Source organism: Equus przewalskii, chromosome 12 (assembly GCF_037783145.1).
Source record: "Equus przewalskii isolate Varuska chromosome 12, EquPr2, whole genome shotgun sequence".
Classification (NCBI taxonomy): domain Eukaryota; kingdom Metazoa; phylum Chordata; class Mammalia; order Perissodactyla; family Equidae; genus Equus; species Equus przewalskii.
In genome coordinates, this window is record NC_091842.1 from 28,750,209 (window position 1) to 28,771,602 (window position 21,394).

Sequence of the window (21,394 nt, forward strand, 5' to 3'; positions counted from 1 at the left end):
TTATTTTGTCCAACCTTTAACTTCAATATAAATCACCTGGGTCTTGTTAAAATGCAGAATTGAAATCAGTAGATGTAGGATAGGATCTGAGATTCTGCATTTCCAACAAGCTCCCAGGTGATGCCAATGCTGTGGGTCCACGGACCACACATTGGGTAGCCAGGATGTAGCACATGTGTCCTTTGGAACGCCCCTTCTGCCACCAAGCGCTCTCATTTCCTTTTGGCAGATGGAGTTGCTCCTTCTCTGTGCTGCACAGAGCCTCCTGGAAGATTTCTCATGGGCCTTTTCCCACGTTCGAGTCTAACGATCTCTGTCCTTGTCATTCGTCCGTTAGACCAAAGGCCACTCCAGGGCTGGCTGTGGAAGAATGAAAAAGCAAAAGAGAACATTCCAGGCCGGTAACTCCAGTAAGACAGTTGCATGCCGTGCACAGTAACTGTCACCTTCCCCAGTCCAGCATTACATGCTGTTGTAAAAACCAGCAGCTTTGCATCGACAGACCACACTTCTGGCCTTGCCTGGCAGGAGTGTGCTGCTCTGGGAACCTCTAAAACCCTGGACCAGCCCCCACACGCAGGAGATGTGGAGTTTCCTCTCTCGACTTCACATGAGCGAAAGGTCTGTGCATCCTCCTCCATTTTCATAATCGATTTCCTGGTGCTCAGATACCGACTCCTGGCCTGGGTGTGGGCTGATGCCTGGGTCAAGAGCGTGAGAGATACTGATTTTGCATGGTTTTTTCACGTTAACTTGGCCTTGGCAAAAGAATCGGTCAACATTCCAAGCCCTCTCAGGGCAGTTGAACGCCTCTCTCCGGGACTCTTTCTCCTCCACCTTTTGAAGGTGGTGTCTGGGCTCATAAAGCAGTTCAGGTGTTTCAAAGCCAAGGTGAAATGGTCTCTGTCCACTGCTCTCCTCTGTCCTCCCTGCCTTCACTGTGGGATTCTGGGTCCTGTCTTGACCTTAGGTGTCCTGTGCTGGTGTCCACTGCAGAGTGACCACTGTGACAGTTAATTTTATGGTCAAGTTGACCGGGTAGGTAAGGGAGGCCCAGATAGCTGCTGAAGCATTGTGTCTGGGTGTGTCTGGGAGAGTGTTCCTGGAAGAGATTAGCCTCGGAATCGGTACACTGAGCAGAGATCACCCTCGCCAATGTGGGTGGGTCTTATCCAATCTGTTGAGGGCCTGAATAGAAAGGCAGAGGGAAGGGGAATTTGTTCTCTCTGCTTGAGCTGGCGCATCCATCTTCTTCTACCCTCAGACATCGGCTGGGGGATTGGCTTCAGATTTGGACTAGAACTTACACCATCAGCTCCCCTGGTCCTCAGGCCTTTGGACTCAGATGGAATTACACCACCAGCTTTCCTGGGTCTCCAGATGGCAGGTGGCTGGTGGTGGACTTCTGGGCCTCCATAGTCACATGAGCCAATTCCTATAATAAAGCTCTCTCCCTCTCTCTCTATATATGTATAGAGTTATCCAGAGAAACAAAACCAATAGGACATATATCTATATATGTAGCTATATCTCTTATTATAGGACATATATATAAGTTCTAGTTCTCTGGAGTGCCCTAATATATCTCGAGAGAGACACTATTGTCTCCTGATGGGCAGTAAGAGCCTATTGTGGAAGTCAAAAGCTGGACGTTGCTCCTTTCTCTTTGTGTCTATGCCATAGCTACCCCAATCCTTCCCAAAGCAAGGGATGCTCTGGCTGAGGACAGAGGACAGTCATACATCTCAAGAATGATTGTAATCATATCTGGTGCGGTACCCAGAACAGAGTAGCGAATCCGTAAACATCACCTCTTTCGATCACTGCAGAGGATACGAGAGAGAGCTTCAGCATCTAGAAACTTTGGTCGGACATAAAATCCATCCAACTGGGATGAGGTATTCTGAAGAACCATCCTTTGTGGCAGGAAATAAGTGCTGTCTTGGAGACCGAAACCTAGATCTTGAGAAAAGAACTAATGTCACGACATCCTGCAGATGTGGCCAAGCTGCTACGGGACCCCGGGGCAGCTCAGTTCACAGTGGCGCATTCCCGTCTTTCCTTTACATGATGTTCAACAGTTCGTTTGGGAAGAGCCTCCTTCGCTCACCACAACTGCAGTCACCATCCAGCACTCGTCTCTCGTTGAAATTAATCACTCTTTAGATTCCTATTTTGGATTCTTGCCTCCTGGAGGCAGAGCCAGCAGGCATCTCTCTTGGTTTCTCAATTCTCCAGCTGGAATTTCTGAAGGACCCCGTGAGGCCACTTCCATTTCCATTGCCTTCTAACCCTCTGCTAAGTTCATGGCTCACGAATGAACAAGCACCAGTATTTCCCTGACCGCGTGGGCTCCCCGCTGTCACTGGGCACTCACTGTCGACAGAGAGCAGGTGTTCAGAGAAGACTGGACGAGCTGTGGGTGGTGAGGCAGATGCTGGGTTTGGCTCTGGAAGCTCAGACTCAGAACACTGAGCCGAACCATCTGAGACTCCTCCAGGAAACAGGTTGTGCAAATTTCGCTTCCCCCTCTCTGGGCTCATGCATATTCATTAGTAGAAAAACTCCAGGCCTAAGATAATGATTCACGCAGGAAGCGCCATTCTGAACAATATTATCTGGGAGTGACAAATGAATTTCTAATTTAACATGTGTGTTACACAAATAGATCACAAGAACTTTAAAGTCAAAGCATCTTTGGGAGTCATGCAACTTCTGTTGTAATGTAGCCTAAAATGATAGAGGAAGAAAGTCTCTCCACTGGTGGGCTGTGCATAGCTGTTCCCTTCAAAGCAGAGGAGAAATGAAAGTGGGTGCGATTTCAAACACGGCATGAGTCTACAACAGAAGGCAATAACAATGACCAAGAGTGAAAGAACAATGACACCAACAAAGAGCCAGCCACTGGCACGAATAACACCATCGTTTCAAGTTATTACTTGGGCATGAGCAGAATCCTCTTCTTTTTCTCCTACTGACAACAAAAATGGAGTCGAGGCCAGTTAGGTTCTTTGGTTGCTCCCTGAGAATCAGAGGGCAATAATTGCCAGGCAAGACTGAAGAGGGCGTAGTGGAATTGATTTGAGCTGCATTTCAATACCAGTTTCATGTTGAAATGTTAATTTACAGCATGATAATGTGATAGCCACACTATCTGCCCGTCTGCCGAGATTGGCCACTTCCAGCTCGTCAAAGCTGACAGTCAAGCATAAAATGGCTACTGTTAAGGAGCGCAGCTCTTTGAAGACTAAGCCATTTCTTAAAGTTCTATATTCCTGTCATCACTGCCCCCTCCCCATCCCTTTTCTTTCTAGGTGCTAGCATAAACCGATTTCCCATTCCCCCACCTGCTGTAGCATTCGTCTGAAGCCCATGGAAAATGCATGGTCTTCTAGAGCCTGGCTATCTACTCTGGGTTTTTCTTTTTTGAGCTAATAATGACATTTTAGAATGTATACTAGAGACCAGGTACTGTGATAAAGCACATTACCTTCATGACATCATTAAATTCTCATAACAATCAATGACAAAAGTGCTGGGACCCCCAAATTACTGATGAGGAAACTGAGGCTCCGAGAGCTAAGTGACTTGCCCAAGTAGGCTGTGATTGGCAGAGGCAGGAGTGGAGACCAGATCTGCTTGACTTCAGAGACCACCTTCTTCCCTACTAAACAACATAGAGCTAATGTTGTGGGGGGTTATCTTTTCAAGGATGAATGCAAAATCTTGACCAAGTGCAACCCTGGTGAAGGATCTCCCTTAGACCTACACACGGTGTAGGTATACCCGCTACACCATGCTCTGGGAGAACCAGGCTTATACCCTCACCGCTCATGCCCAGCAGAAAAGCTTTTGCTCTTCTCTTAATAGCCTCAGCTCTGATTGGGTCACCTGTCCAAAATTCAACCAATCACTGAGACCTGAGGGTGTGGTGCTGTGATTGGCCAGGCTGAGTCACATGCTTCCTGGTGGCGTTATGGATGAAGTCATCACTACCAGCACGATGTGCTCTGAGCGCAGAAGAAAAGTGGTGGGTTCTCTTGGGACAGTTGGGGTGTTGTGACCAGAAGAGGAAAGAGAGGCTGACCAGACAAAACCAACAGTTGCCCACTAAGCTTGTGAAGCCTCCTGCCTCCCAGCTCCTCTGGATGCTGAGGGTTTAGGAGACAGAGTGATTTGAGGAGAGACACAGAAGGGAACAGAAGATAGGAGGGAAAGCTAGAGAGGTTTGCTCAGAAATGGAAACACAGAATTAGAGAAGAACCAGAAAGGTTTCCCTTCAGCTTCTTGAGAGAGAGACAGAACCCATAAGAAGAAATGATTTAACAGCCCAGCTCTGTCTGATTCCCACATTCCATACCACATGGGCCAGTGGTCTCCCAATTTTCTTTTACAAGTACCTGGAGCTCTGGGAGGATTCCTTAGGATCCTTTAGAGGGATTTGGGGAGTGGGATTCAGGAGGAATCTCAGGCAGGAGAGCTCAGACCCCCTCCTGGCTTCAACCAGAGGGTCCCCACTTTCGTGTGTCTTTTCAATGCATTTCTGCATAAGACCTTGTCTGGAAGCAAGGGTTCTTCTGCTAAACCCTGCTCTACACTGAGATATTCTCATGAATAAAGTCCTTTTGTTTACCTCTATCTCCAACATGCTTAGTGCAATCCTGGCATACAGCAGGTACCCAATAATTGTTGAACTGTCAAATGGAACTGAAGGTGCTGAATGACAACCAGGGAAAGGCAACAGAATAAAATTACAACTGGAAAATCTTAAATCATGGAAAGGAAGCTAAGGACTTTGGAGACACATGGAGAGCTGGTGATGTCCTGCATGACGGTAGGACCACAGACAAAGGCTTGTCTACAAAGGCAGCTGGCCAGTTACTGCTCCCCTTTTGGCTTAGACACAGCTCTAACTAAACAGGTAAAAAGTTTGTGATGGGACACTGGTTGGTAATATCATTCTTTTGACATTTACCAAGAGCCAGCTATTTGTGCATTATCTCATTTAACTCTCCTAATGGCCCCATGAGGTGGATGCTATAATCATGTTGCTCACTTCACAGGCTGGAGAGACTAAGTAACTTGGCCAAGGTCATGGCTCGAATAGGGCAAGGCCAGGGTATAAATCCATCTGTCGGATTCCATGGTCCCAGTACTTAAGCACTCTGCTATTTGCTCTCCACATGAGAGTGCATTTATGTTAGTTCTGCAAAAATATCTTATGGTTTCGAGTTCAGGCAACACAGTGAGAGCAGCATTGATGAACTGAAGCCTCTTAGGTGGCCAGGATGAAAAGGATGCAGAGATGGATGGAGAACCTTTGTAGGAAGTGAATCTCTTTATCAAGGAGAGAGAAAAGAGCTTGGAGAATGAGGAGACCCTTCAGATCTCTTGAGGGCCATTGGGAGAAGGAAGCGTTAAGTTTGCTTTGGGTAGTTTCAGGGATAGAACTAGAAACACCACATCTTCTTCAAGTTGACAGATTTCTGTGCAATATGCAGGACAAGTTTCTAGAACAGTGCTTCTGAAAGGTAAGTGTGCATGAGAATTACTTGGAGGGCTTCTTAGAACACAAATTCATGGCCCCACCCCCAGAGATTCTGATTCAGTAGGTCTGTGCATCCTATTTGCATTTCTAATAAGCTCCTGGATGCTGCTATTCCCCGGACCACACTTTGAGTGCCGATGCCCTAGGCCAAGGATCAGCAAATTCTGTAAAGGGCCAGAGAGTTTATATTTTAGGCTTTGTGAGCCAAACAGTCTGTGTGGCAGCTACTCAACTCTGCCATTGCAGTGCAAAAACAGTTAAAGACAAAATGTAAATAAATGAGTATGTATTCCAATAAAACACAGGCAACCAAGTCCTCCTGCCTCAGTTAGGCCTCTTAGGTGACAGCACAGAAATCACTGGTTAGTTTAACGAGGCAAGGATGTTATTACCTCTTCTCTTTGTCAGGCCACCACTGAGCCTATTACCACTATGGGCCATGGCCTCGTCCAATGTCACTGATGCTTTAAGAACACCCAAGGTCTCCTTTCTCCCAAGACATCTCTGAAGCCTTATCTGCATCTTTGATCTCAGTTAGAAGAAAGCAAAAAGGGATGTGTTCCATCTCTGCTCATGTGATGTCTGACGCACTTGAGCCGCCCTCCTCTGAAGCTGGACGATGTCTACACACATGCAACTTATGAGTGACAAGGAAAGCTGGCAAGACATCCTCATCTGAGTGAGCTCCATCCTTGTACGTCACTCACATCAGCAAGAGCTGCCCTGTGTTAGAGTTGATAGATCCAGACAGATATGCAACATGCCTGGGGAAGGTTCGGGCTCGTCAGCCAAGTCATCAGTTCTACAGCAAGGAGCATATGATTGAGCCCAACTCAGCGTCAAGCTCAAGTTCCCTGGATTGAGAAAACCCTCATGTCCAAGAAGTGAGGCTTTTCCAAATTTGATTTAACTATTAGTTTGAGATCACGATGGCTGAGTAACACTCTGTTTGTTAGAGTGTCAAAAATAATCCCAAACGTGGTCTCTTGGATGAGAGCTAGGACCTGTTTCATGAGGGAACTGATGTATATTCTCTCTCCAAAGAATTCCTTGGGGCAGCCTCATTCTACTTCTAACCCCCAATAAGCTATATCAAACACACACATGTGTGCATGTGCACATGCGTGTATGCACACACACAAGCATGCACACAGATTTTATTAAAGGACACTTTATTATTCATTATTATTTATTCATGCACACTCACAGAATCTCCAGAGACCCTGGCTTAGAGGCCATGGATTCAGGAGCATCGCTGAAATGACACTGTAGCCTTGTGCAAGTGGAGTTCCCACTGTGGCTACCCTGGCCCAGACATCCTGGTCCAACTGCTGGCACTGGGCATGGGCTGCTATTGCAAGCATCTCTTCCCTTCTTGCCCCTGGGAGCTAAGCATTCCTGCTGCCCCTTTCTCCAGAGTGGATTCCTTGTGGCAACTAGCGTCCATTTCAAAGTCTTGCACGGGAATGCCTGGTTGGCGGAGTCTTTGCCATATGGCTGTGCCTTCATTGCAAGAGCTGCTGGAAAGAGAGTTGTAAGCTTCTGCCATAAAGTGGAGAAATCTCCCAACAAAGGAAGTCATGCAAAGGAGAAGAGTGGTCAAAAAGAATTTTAAAATGCCTACTATACTTCCTAAGACAGCTTTGTGGGGTTACATTCAATGCATCTAGGGCACCAATCCAGTGTTTCTTCTCCTGTTTTCCTCTTCCCAGGTTAACTTCAAGTTTCCACCCATGTCTTCTACGTTTTTAGCCGGCAACACAGATGCCATATTATCAACTGCTCCCCACCACTGGCCCCTCAGGAAGAGCTTAATTTCTCCTAAGAATGGAACCCATGTTACAGTAGGGCAAAATTTGCTTTCCTCTGAAGAGAAGGGAGTCTTCAATTTTTAAAAACACATGGCAGGAAGCAAAAAAAAAAGAGAGAGGATATGAGTTGAGCAATTCATATTATAACAGGTTGACTTCAGCTCATCTAAGAATCAAAATTGGAAACAAATTGCTTTAAATTGCAGCAAGACAACTTTCTGGTTTTCAGGCTTGTGGCGACATGGAATTCCCTTCCTGGAGGTCTTTAGAGAATTGGCTGGATCCCCCAAGTTGGCTGGCATAATTACGACATCGTTGGATATGGAGATAGAGAAATAGATCAAATGGCTTTCGCATGTCCCTGCTAGCCTCGCTTGCAGACTGTTAATGTGCAATACCATCCTATATGGGATGACGGTGCAAAATGAAACATTCCAGTGCGTACAGGCACACAAGTGCATGCGTGTCTGGTGGGGGAGGCAAAGTCAGCTGGAACCAGGAACAATGGGTTGATTCTTGGTGTCGGTTAACAACTGCCTATTATCCCCTCTCCAAACCAAATAAGTTTTGCGATTGTTAGAGAAATTGAAATTGCCAACGAGAGAAGTGGGGGAGGGGGGCTCTAATCCTTGCCCTGACTCTTACTTAAACGCTGGCAACTTTCCTGAGACTCTAAATATGCTTGGGGCCCAGCCATTTCTCTGTAGTCTATGAAAATTAACTCAGTCCACAGGGGCTGCAATCACCACCCAAAACCCCAAGTGTGGGCTCTTCCTCCACACTGACAAAAATAACAGTTAATTAGGCTGCAACACCCAGAGGAAAGTGAACTCACACCACCAATCGCAGGGCGGCATGCAAAGTGTCACCATGACAACCGGCATTTACAGCTCTTCAATTTTAATATATCAAAGGCAAGGGATAATTTCCCAGTGAGAGTACACCAGAGTGGATTTTTTCCCCCTTCCTCATTCTTTCTGCCAGTCTTTTGCCAATACGGGAGCTCTATTCATGTGGCAACAGGTTTGAAAGGAAGAGAAGCCTGTGAAAGCATTGAACACCTGGCATGGTACTGCTGGAAATGCTTTATGCCTTGGGAGGCCCAGGGAGGATGGCACAGCATCCTTCTCTGAGTCTAGGCTGGGTGGAAAGAACTCAGGGGCAGGCGAAGTGTGAGCTGCGAACCTTTGCCCTCAATTCCAGGTGAATTTTCTGTTTTCACAAACTTCCTTCCTCCTTTCCTTTCTTCCTTCCAATTTCCTTCCTTCCTTCCTTCCTTCTTGTTTTATTGAGTACTTCCTTGATACCAGACACCTAATAGGCATCATCTCATTTATTCTTCATGCCTACACTCGAAGATAAGTATTATTCTTATTTTACAGATGAGGACACAGATAGCTTCAATGCCCTAATCACACAGCAAGTTGCAGAACCTGGATTCGAACCAAGTCAGACCTCACAACCCACGGCCCTTGTCCTTTCTGTGACTTCAATATTATTAAAATGAACTCTCTATAAACGGAAGTAGATACATTTATTATTATCATCATTGCCCTCATCATCATGCATCAGTCAGCTATTGCTGCATAACAAACATCTACAAAAATCTCAAAGGGATACAATCATACTCCACTTTAGGATAGGGTGGCTCTGATCCTCACGTGTTTATTCTGGGGCCCAGGCTGAAGGGGAAGTAGCTACCCAGGGGAAGCTCTCCTCAGGGTGATGGCAGAGACACAGAGGGTCTGCCCCACTACACAAGCGCATTTCAAGTCCATCCTGTGTCATGTCTGCTAATATCCCATTGGCCAAAGCAAGTCACATGGTTGAGCCCAAAGTCAAGGAGTAGAAAAATACACCCTCCCTTTTGTGAGAGGAATTGCAAAGTTTTATGGCAAGAGACATATGATATAGAGAGGAGTGAAGAACTGAGGCCCAAAAGGTCATTCTATACACTTATGTCATCATCATCATCATCGTCATCAACCTTACCACCTCTATGGACCAGGTCTCCCTTTACCTTGATCTATGTTAAGAATAAGTGATTTCTTTACAAAGCTCCCCCAGTGTGCAAGTCATTCCTGGAGCAGCTAGGCATTCAACTGGATGAAGTTTTCCATTAAAAAAATTCTTTTTAAAGAACCTCATATATTGGTTTATCCCAATTTTTAAAATTATTGTGATGATTACAGTGCAATTTAATGTTTCTTTTGAATTGCTATGTATTTCATTTGATGCATCTAAAAACCTAATTTTTCTGAGATGGGGTCCATAGGCTTCACCAGACAGCTGAAGATTTCCTTTGCACTAAAGTATTTAAGATGCCTTGTCTTCATATTTTTCTCTGGCACGAGACAACTACTTGTAATTCGTAATCACAGCCCTGCACATTTGTAGACAACTTTACTGTTTACAAAGTCTCTGTCTTCCATCCTTACATTTTATCTCTCTAGTTATGGGGACCCACAAGAGACATACCCAGGACTGAAGGTCAGGTTTTGAATAGCCATTCCTTTGGTAAATGAGGCATTTACCAGAAATTGTGATAATTTCAATATCTGAACCTAGTAAGTGAGGAGGGGTCAACGTTACCTTGAGAATAATCTGAAAATATAAGAAAGTAGACTCATTTTTTTAAGAAATAAAAACTATTATATGGGGCCGGCCTGGTGGTGTAGTGGTTAAGTTTGTGTGCTCTGCTTCGTTGGCCCAGGGTTCGTGGGTTCAGATCCCAGGCACACACCTATACATTGCTCATCAAGCCATGTTGCGGTGGTGTCCCACATAAAATAGAGAAAGATTGGGAGAGAAAGAGGAAGATTAGCAACAGATGTTAGTTCAGGGCCAATATTCCTCATCAAAGGAAAAAAAACAGAAATAAAAACTATTTAAATTTTCTGTGCATGCTCTAAATATCTACATGTGTAAACCTTAAAATGCTGAAAATACCTTACTTGTTGAGAAACAAATCAAGAATAAGGAAAATCTTGAACTATGAAATATATTGAAAATGCAGGACTGTTTTCTTGTTTGGTTCAACTAGGCACACTAGACTAATAGAATGTTGCCTGGGAGAGATCGTTAAAGGACCTGCTTTAGTGAACAGATCAAGGAGGAAACAGTGAAACTGGCGTATCAATTTTGCTGACAATTGAACAGCTATCAAGTGCTCTAAGAAAGTTTGCTTAAACGTTCCTTTAAATTTGTTTACATATTACTGTAATCTGAGGAAAACATTTATTTGCCTTTTTTTTCATACAGTCTTATTCCCCACTGTATCTCCAGCATTTAGCAAAAAAACCCAGTACAGGTATACGCTGAATAAATATTAACTGAATGAATGGAAATTTCTAGAAGAGCAAATCCCAGCTCTGGAATAGCTCAGAGTGCTTCAGAGTCTCAATCCGTGAGTTTTTCCCTGTTTGGAGGTAGCCCTGCAGAGAGGTGGGGCAGATGGGGAGTAAACAGAAGAGCAGCAGATGAAAAGGCCATCCTTGTTGCTGTGGCGCATGGGCACCAGGCGATTATTTGTTTTCTCTAATATAATGTGAAAAGTGCTAATGAGATTAGCCTTTTGTGATGAATACTAATATGATATGAAAACAAATGCTAATATGCAATGTGAAATTGCTAACAAAGGAGAAAATCGCTCATAAAATTCAATGGGCCTCAATGACAAATGCTTCATACATCCCTCTGGTCTGGCCAAGGCTGTCGCGTAGCATAAGAGTGACAGTAGACTAGGGAGAAATCATAGCAGAGGAGTTGCTTGGCGATGGATGGGTTTCAGTCGCTTCCTCCAAAATTACCTCTGTGTGGGTGGAGATGTCAGAGAAGGCCCACACAGGATACATACAGACACACACAACTGGGCTCGCAGGGTCTGGAGGGTCCAGCAGGGAGGTCTCTGTGAGGAAGCTAGAACACGCCGCTTTCCACTTTTGTGACAGGCCCGTGAACTTTTCCGGAGTTCTCTCCCATCTGGTGTGCTGTTGGCCTCTCTACAACCTCCTGCAATTGGTCAAGCAGACACGCAAATGGAAAAGCAGACACAGAGAGAAGTGACTTGCCTACGGTCCCCGCAATAGCAGAGCAGAGACTGGATTCCTCTTCTAGGTCTTGCCCTCCTCCTCCACCTCCACACTCCCATCTCTCCTCCTTCCTTCTTCTCTTCTTCCTCCTCCTCCCTGGCCACCTTCTCCTCCATCTCTTCCCCTCTGCATCTCATCTCCCCCGTCGCCAGCTCCTTCCCTGACTCATCCACTCCCTCTCCATCCACTGTTCCCTTCCTTCTCTTTCTCTCTCTCCTCTCTTTCTCTCCTTACCTTCTCCATCCCTCTTATCCATCACCTTCCCCTCCTCTATTTTCCACCTTTCCCTCTTTCTTCTCCATCTCCTCTGGTCTCTGTTATTCTTATCCAAAGATCATTTGCACCAGCAAAAGTGAACAGTTATTCTGAAAGCAGACTTTGCTTTGGGAGAAGCCCATTTCAGAAGGAATGTTCGAGTGAAAACTTGGCTCAGCTACTCATAAAATCTGTGAAGATGCATAACTTCTCTGAGCCTCAGTTTCCACATCCATAAAATGGATTTCCTTAAAGCGTGGCTACAAATAGCCACCCTTTAACTGCAACTATAAATATAGTCATGCATCACTTAAAGGGGACAGGTTCTGAGAAATTCATCGTTAGGTGATTTCATCTTTGCGTGAACATCAGAGTGTACTTACACAGACCCAGATGGCATAGCCACCATCATACATGGGGTTTGTCGTTGACCGAAACGTCGTTATGTGGCACATGACAGTATGTAGTTATGAGAAGTGTAATAGCAACTATTCAAAACTGGGCATGTGTGGGCAAGACGACTGGGAAGGAATATTGAAAAACTGAAAATGGCTTACGAGGGTGATCTCTTCCGTCTTCAAAATTTTCTTTCATAATGTTGTTTCATTGTATTTCTATGGTTCTCAACCCTGTCAGACCCAATGCTCTCTTTTTATAACTAATCTTTTGTGACATCCCCTTTACTGTCTTGAAATAAAATTCATAGATTATGTAACTCACTCACACACATAATTTCATAAAATTTTAATATAACGCCCTAACTCTATTATCAAGGAGAATGAAAGGAAGTAATTGATATAAAATAATAGGTATTTCAGTATGTAACTGCTTGACTGTGAATACAGAAGACGTGATGAAGTAGGCAGATGCTTGCTCCTGAATAATCTAGAATAATCGTGAATGGGATGCCTCCAGAAGCCAACTGCCACAGACGTGACTTATGGAGGACTCAAATACTTTGAGGGGCATTGCCACCAGTGATGGGGTTTTCTGAAATGCCCAAGAAGTGCTGAATTAAATAAGGCGAGATTTACAATTTAGTTTATAGAAATTTCGATGTAAATTAAGACCGTGAAAAACAACTTTTGTTCATGGGGAAAATAGAGTTTACAAATAAGTTTTTCATCTATTTAGTGTCCAGAGGCACATTAGAAAGTCAAGCAGGAAGTGGGGCAATTCTGCGTGGGCTGAAGTTGTCCTCTTCGCCGCATGGACCTCACCCTCTGAATATCCATCGTGCCCTGCCACCACTGTTGGGACAACACCATCACCATCCCATACCTTTCCAAAATGCCTCCCAGGAGGTAGAATCTCCCATGCTGAGACCGCAGCTCTATTTTAATTACAAAATAAAAAGCAAACACTTCTGGTTTGGGAGGGCTCTGCCAACCTCTGGGCTGGCATCACTCTCTCATTGAGGCTAAAAGCAAGTGAGAATAGGGGCACTGATCCCACATCTAGAAAATTGAAAGTGAACCAATTTTTTATCATCTAACCTGACAGCTTCGGCACGTCTCTCCTGTCACATTCCTGTCTGTCCTCAGAGTCGCTGACAGAATCTTTCCACAGATCCATGTTGTTGCTAATAGGATTTGTCTCAGGCTAAGCGTTCAGCTTCTTGTTTCCTGAGAACATCACGGACACTCTCCTCTCCTGCCTGAGCCCAACCCTCGTTGTATTTCAGCTAATAAAATAATTCCCTGCCAGATGGTGGGGGAAAACACAGCCCCTGAGAGAAATGATGGTGTTGTCGAGAAAGGCTGGACTGGTCAGTACTAGTTTGGATTAAAGCCAGACATTCCTAAGGTGAAACTGACAGCTGGGTTTGCGATGAGCAGTCCCATCTGGGCAAAGCCGACATTCCAGCACGCTGGAACTCTCCACTGGCAAATGAGCTTTATGCCATGCGAGGGATCCGTGGAAGTCTTTTCTGACATCACTGTTCTGTCTGTTCCAGAGATGGGGGACTTTAGTAGGGCTTGGGATTTCAAAAGGAAAAAGTTTGGCTCAAGTTGAGAATTTAAGTCTCCTGAGAAAAAAGCTCTCTATTCACCCCTGTAATTCCAGCACCATTCTGGAGGCTGAATCCCTCATTCTAAGCCTTTTTCCTGGGCTATATCATCTTCGGAGGTTCTTCCAATTGCTCATTTGAGACTTTGAAATGTTTTCTGTTCTTTAGGGTCTGAAAGGAAGTCTTGGACATTCCTCTTGCCTCAACCCCTCCAAAATACCATCTTGCGATAGTTCCCTATGCTTAGTTCCATCCACCCACTCTGTTCGTCCAACAAGACAAACTCATTCCTCCCGCCAGACTTTGCTCTTGTGGTCCTTTGAGCCCAGGATGCCTTTTCCCCAAATGACTTATTGTCATTATTCAGGACTTAGCAGAATTATCATCTCCTCAGAGAGGCCTTCCTTGACCACCTTGTCTGATATAGCCTATCACTCTGTGGTCACTAGTAAGGTGACAAAGTCATTTATTGTCCAATTCAGAGCACTTATAGGAACAGAAGGGGCTCGATAACAATCGAGCCAGCCTTTAAACGAGTTTAAAGCAGGATAGTCCTGGGTCAATCAAGATGTGAGATGACCCTTCCCATTGCTCACGCCCTGTCCGTCACATCGCTGTGATTTATCACCTTCATGGCCCTCGTTATTAACTGATATGATTTGTTTACATATTTATTACGTCTCTGCTTATTACAACGTAAAATCCAAGCGGATGGGGATGCTGTGTCTCTGGTTCACTGTGGCACCCTCATCCTCCTGGATACTGTTTAGCACATAGTAGGTGCTCTATAAATACGCATGGAATATAATGTGTTGAATGTAAGGCACTGCAATTGCCGTGGGTTACGTAGCTATAGGTTAGTTTTATCTGGCTACTCTTCTCTCATCATTTTGAACAGTGAGTCATAAAACCCACCTTTCTGTGCTGACCGGGAATCACGTTCTCGTCCCTATCAGGAGATTCCAACCGAAGCTGGCTTGGGATCACTCAGCAGTTGCTTAGTTACCCTTTGTGGCCTCCTTGTTGGAATGAGGTTTGATGAGCCCAGATCAGGAAATAGTGCCAGGAGTGAGAGCTACTTACTCAACCTGATTGGAAAACGTCATGCTTTTGCAACATTGGGGGCATAAAATAGACGCGGTCCCTGTTTCTTGATTGGAAATGCCAGAGAAGCAATGCTGGGAAATAACACGCTGGGTGCATTGAATTAATTAGTGTGGATACCGATTGTGTAAAATCCAGTTATTGTGGAGTGGGGATTGGATTGCATGTTAATTAATATTTAAGTCCTTTGGAAGTGGCACTGAAGGAAGAACCCTCCTCCCCCGACCCTTTGGGTCCTCCACAGCCCATCCCCCACGAGATAGGATTTCTTGGGGCCCCAAACAGAAATCCCCTTATCACATGCAGCACAGATCACAGGCACGGCTTGCACTTGCATGATTTGCATTTTCATAAAGGAAGTGCCCGGTATTATGTAACTGTGTGTGGGTTCTGAGGGCTTCTAATGGGCCTCCCTTTGTACAGTTTCTTAGCAACCAATTGAAGTTTGTAAGCTGAAACAAAGAGACTCAAGTCCATCACTCCTTGAGCACATTCCTCTGAGTCTGGTCTGCTTCTAAGAGAATGAGCCTGGGGGATGCGCGCCTTTTCTTCTTTGCCAAAGCTCAGCAACCCTGTTCAATCATTGTTTCACCTGGGAAGGAAGAGGAAATGGGAGGTGGGGAGATAAGCTGGGCACTAGCTGTGCTCTGTCTTTAGAACTTCAACTGCAGCCAGGGGAGGTCTTCAGAGGAGTCAACCTGCACTCATTCATGCTAAAGTGAGGTAATGCCGCTACATAGTCAAGAGTGTCCTTTAGGGTCAGTAGGAATCTGTCACTTATCAACTGTATGTCCTTGGACAAATTACATTTCTGGGCTTCAGTCTCTTCATTTGTCACACAAGGGCACAAATGATACCTTCCTCATTGGTTTGCTGAGAACATTAAGGTACGTCTTGGATTTAACAAGTATTTATCCAGGGTCAGGGTTTCCTGTGTGTCAGACATGGTTCTTGGTTATAAAGGCACCAAAGTACATGAAACAGACAAAAATCCCAGCCCTCATGGAGATTATATTCTAGTAGGAAGAGACAGACAAGACAAACACAAAAGTTCTATATGTTTTATATATAAATGTCCCTTGGCTATTTTTTATTCATTAACTCATCAATTCTGTTAGTCATCCATCTATTCACCTACTCGTTCATTTAGTAATTCAATGACTAATTCTCAGTCACCATCCATCCATCCATCCTTCCATCCATCCATCTTTCCATCTGACATTTCCTGAAGAAGGACAAGAATGACATGATCCCGTATTCAATGTAATAAAAGCCACAATACAAGTGGGTATAGACAAGGTTTTATTGCAAAGTTTCTTAACCTCAGCACTACTGCCATTTGGGGCCATATAATCCTTTGTTGCGGGAGGCCGTCCTTTGAATTGTAGGGTGTTGAACAGCATCCATGGCTTCTAACCACTGGATTCCTATAGCACCTCCAGCTGTGACAACCAAATATGTCTCCAGATATTGCCACATGTCCCCTGAGGGGCAAAATTGCCCCAGTTAAGAATCTCTAGTTTATAGGAACACTGTCCTCAGGACGGGAAATTAATCCATTAATCCACCACATTTGTTTAGAAAGGAAATGAATGCAAGACTTTAATTTCAGAGCAATGGCAGCATTTCTAGACATTTTGTTTCCTGGCAGTATTTTCTTGTGCCCCAAAGCACAAGGGTCTTGCAGACTTCTTGGAATTAGAAATAGAATCTTACCCCCTAGAATCTCTCTCCATCGCTTCTGAGAATTGTGGCCCATTCAGAAAACATCTGCAAGTCTTACTGAAGAAGTAGTTATGATAGAGAAAGCTTCGCTACCCTGGAATGCAGGGCCAGGCTTAGTGCCTTTGGACTCCTGCCCCAATTGTATCAATGACTCCACAATTACAAAGTTCAGCTCAAGATTCCTCAGTGGGATAAGAGCCGAGTGAGGTCTTCTGTCTAAGGAATTCTATTGAAATCAGCCACGTTACTTGATCCCCCAGCTTGATCAAAAGGAACATGCCTCATAGGGTAGCAGGTCGAGGCCAGAGCAGCCATCTTGGTCCAAGGTCAGCTCCTTCCAAGGTCAGCTCCTGAATACTAGTAAGGGAACTCAGCTGCCTCATTCCTCACTGCCCAGCCTGTGTTCATTCCCAGAGACATCTGAGTCACAGGAGGATTGTCCAGGAATCTTGCGGTGTCTTAAATACCTCTTGAATCTTGCCATTTCTCTCCATTCTCACTGCATCCTCTTTTCCCTTCCCCTGCATCCTGTTCCAGCTATCATCATTCCTATCTGGACTATCACAATAGCTTAGTAACTGTTCACTTCACACCTACTCTTGCTCTCTTCCATCCATCCTTTGCCCAGCAGAGACCAAAGTCTTCCCATTGAACTTAGACTAAGATTCAATCTCCTGGCCCCAGGCTACAGGGTTGTGCAGGATCTAGCTTCCTCTCCAACTTCAACACCAACTGCTCTCTTCTGTGTTCACTCCACTCTTGCCCCATCAGGCTTCTTTGCTCATTCACGCCTCAAAACCCAAATACCATTGCATCATGCTCTCCTTTCAGGCCCCTCAATCCTTGCAAATCTTCTCTGGCATCCCATTGTTCTGAGGGTAAGAATCCCAACAAGGCTTCTGAGTCTGCCGCAGCCTGGTTTCTACCCAGCACTCTAGCATCATCTCCCACAGTCTCCCACATCTGTGGTCTAGCTGCTGCGTCCTTTCTGCTTCTCATGCATGCAGGGCCCTCCTCATCATAGGGCCTTTGCTCATGCTGTTGTCTTCACGCTAGAAGCTCTTCCCTCCTTTCATGCCAGTTAATCCCTCATCTTACATCACATCTGAGTTTCAGCATCATTTTCTCATGAAGACTTCTCTTACCTCCCCGACTAGTTCCAATCCTCTTATTACACATTCTCATTGCATAATATACTCTCATTGACTGCTTCCCAGTTGCAATTTTACATTTATTTACATGCTTATTATATTAACAGCCGTCTTCCATGTCAGACTCTGAGTGCCACAAGGAATGGGACCATGTCTGTTTTATTACTGTTTCAAGCCCAGTGTCCAGTTTATGGCCTGACTCATAGTATGTGCTAAATAAATATTAGTTGGGGGACTAAATAAATAGTACTTCAGCCACTCCTCAATTACAAAGCCTTTTGTCTGCAGGATGAGACCAATATGAGCTTTTCTGGAACCATGGGAGACGGGTTGAGGATGGGGCAGACTAAGGAATTTGCAATCCATGAGGCATTGGGGCAGGTCAAAGCATCAGGAAATTGTATTCCTTGACACTCTCTTACCCCTTCCTGCTCACTCCTTTATCCTATATCATCCTATGTTACAAGCCCCTTGAGGGTAGGCATAGAACCTTTAATTTTTGTATCACTAGCACCTAGCTCAGGGCCCAGTATACAGCAGGTGCTTATCAAAGCTGCATTGAATGAATGGACGTATGCAATGTGGATTTAATGCAGATCTTACTGCCCGAGCTGAGGTTCATTCAGGAGGAATTCAGGAAGGGAAGCAAAGGTTTGAGATGGTTATTTATCAGCAGAACATGGTGCATGGGAGTTTTTCATAAAATGTATGATAGAACCTGAATGGTTTTTTTAAAGCTAACATTTATTGAGAACATACTTTTTGCCAGGCTCTGTGAGAAATGCTTTCTATGCATTACCTTGTATAAAACCAAGAATTTAATTTGTGGATGCTTCTTAATTTGTAGATGAGGAAACTGAGACTTGGAGACAAGTAATCAGCCTAAGGTCAGAGAGGAACCAGAAAAGCTAGTATTCAAACTTGGGTCTGACTTCCAAATTCACGAGCTTAGGCAGTTAGGACTTCTTCATTAACTCTGGGTCCATAAGAGAGTCAGTGGATACCTTTTGCCTTCGTGCCCTCACCTATTAGATGGAAGAGTCCATCCCTGCTCACAGCTCAAGGTTGAGTGAGCAGATGTATGCGTGTGGAAGGCATCAGGAATGATCCAGCCAGAAGGGGCACCATGATTCATTCATTGAGCTCGGGCTCCGCAAAACCCTGAGAGGGCCTGTTATCACACGACCTCCCATTTCTCAAGCCTCTGATGATAGCAAGACAGCAGCTTGCATACAAGGTGACCTTGAACTGCTACCTGCTTTCCAATTTCCAATGTCAGACTCTGTTTTATTAAATTATTATTATAATAATAATAATTGGAAGGACCTGGAAGGACCCCTTATACCTTAGCAGCTAATAAGTCGGGAAGACGTATTTTACTCTGGTTTCCACTAATTTGTTCTGCTCTGTGAACTTCGGTGTCTGCTTGTCCAATTTCACGAAAATTGGATTAATGAGTGTTAATTGGTGCTGACTCAGCTAGTTTAAAGGGGATCACGTCAAATGGAAGAGGAGCGTACTGGTGTGATGGGTGGGTACGGAGGCTTCTGGGAATCGGACTTCTGCATGGACGCCGATATCACAGGTTGCTTGTGGCACCTTCTTCCAAGCTACTCTTGTGTAAGACGACATTACCTCTACAGATCTTTGAAAGGAGGAGGAACACTTCTCCCATTGGAACAAGGAGAAGATTTGCTTCAGATGCTGGTAAGCTTGAGGATTTGGCCAGGATGTTCATTTGTTCATTCATTCATTCATTCATAGAATCTTTTTCAAGCACCTGCTCTATCAGGCTCTATTTTGGGCTCCGGAGAACGAGTGATGAATAAAACAAAGTTTCTGTCTTCATGAAGCTAACAGTTTAGCTGAGGTAGGTAAATAACAATCCAATAAATATATGATATAATGTCAAGCAGCATTTCCATCCAATGCATCTATATTCTCTATTAAGGGTGAGAAAAGGTCATCTTTTTTAAAAACAGCTTTACTGAAATATAATTCACATACCATAGAATTCACCCATTTAAAGCATATAGTTCAATGCTTTTTAGTATGTTCATAGATATGTATAGTCATTAGCACAGTCGATTTTAGAACATTTTTATCACATGAAAAAGAAACTCTATACTCTTTAGCAGTCACCCTCTTATACCCCAACCCCCACCTCCAGCCACAGGCAACCACTAATCTGCTTTCTGACTCTATACATTCGCCTGTCCTGGACAGAGAAAGGGTCATCTTTTGGGAATGAGGGTGCATGGAAAGAGCCATTATTGTCCTCACCTCCCAAATGAGGCCTCTTGGACTCAGTTTCCCTTGGAGTTCCCTCCAGGATCCAAATTTTCATTGCTTTACAAGCTTGGTTTCTGGTGGTGGCAGGGGCTGCTGGCCAGGGTCGTGACATAGAGTCACTCTTAGGATCTTACCTTCCACCTCTCAGCCCTCCCTGAGGTCCCATGCTCCCAGCCAGCCAGCCAATACCGAGCATAAATAAGAATGTGTGCACACAGAAGAGACTCCAGTCTCCTGTGCAGTCACGTCTCCAAGCAGTAATAGGCATGTCATGTTCACAGAGGCCCTGCCTTAGTCCAAGTTGTCATAATTTCTCCCCTGGATTGCTGCAGTGGTCTGCTCTCTGGTCCCCTCATCTCCCATCTTGCCTCCTTTCCAACCTGTTCTTCCCAAGATACCAGGATAAACGTTATAAAGCATGAATCTAAAACACATCCTTCTTGTGCTGAGGAAAATCCCACATGGTCCTCAGGAAAGTTGAGTTTCCTCTTCACGGCCCACGAGGCCCTTCATAGCCTGCCACGGCCAGCCTCTCCAGGTCATCATTCACCATTCCCCCTTCACTGTCTGAATCACTTGTAGTTCCTGCAAAGTACCACACACTCCCTGGGAGGCCTTTGCACGTGCTGTGGCCCCTCTGGAACCCCCTTGCCTGCCTGTATTGCCTGGCTAACTCCCACTCATCCTTCAGGTCTTAGCTAGAGATTATTTCCTTTTGAGGCCTTCCCTGTTTCTTCACGATGTGCCTGTATTAGTTCTCTATTGCTGCTTAACAAATTATCCCAAAACTTAGCACTTTATAGCAACAAACACTTATGATCTCATATTTTCTGTGGGTCAGGAATTCAGGAGTCGGTGGTTCCGGATCAGGGTCTCTCCTGAGTTGTAGTCATGATGTTGGCTGGGGCTGCAGTCATCTGAAAGCTTGACTGGGGCAGGAGGACCTTCTTTCAAGATGGCTCCCTCACATGGCTGTCGGGAGGAGGCCTCACTTCCTCACCCTGTGGGCTGCTTCATAGACTGTTGGATGTCCTTACAACTTGGCAGCCGGTTTCCCCCAGAGTGAGGGATCCGACAGATCAGAGAGGAGCCTCCAATGCCTTTTATGTCTGCAACAGACTGAATGTCTGTGTCCCCCCAAATTCATATGGCGAAATCCTAATGTGATTGCATTAGGAAGATGAGCCTTTAGGAGGTGATTAGGTCATGAGGGTGGAGCCCTCACGAGTGGGATTACTGCCTTTATAAAAGGAGCCCCAGAGAGCTCTCTGTCTCTCTTTCTGCCATGGGAAGATAGAGTGAGAAGATGGCGGCCTGCAAACTGGAAGAGAGACGTTACCAAAACCTGAGCTGCTGGCACCCTGGTCTCGGACTTCCAGCCTCTAGAACTGTGAGAAATAACTGTT

The 21,394-nt window shown here is 45.0% G+C and overlaps 1 long non-coding RNA gene across 1 annotated transcript; it reads left to right on the forward strand.

The window, feature by feature from the left end:
- Positions 1-232: 232 nt before the first annotated feature.
- Positions 233-8,878, forward strand: LOC139074752 (uncharacterized). Its single transcript, XR_011524473.1, has 2 exons — positions 233-621; positions 8,742-8,878. It is a non-coding gene; the product is annotated as an uncharacterized lncRNA (long non-coding RNA).
- Positions 8,879-21,394: the final 12,516 nt, after the last annotated feature.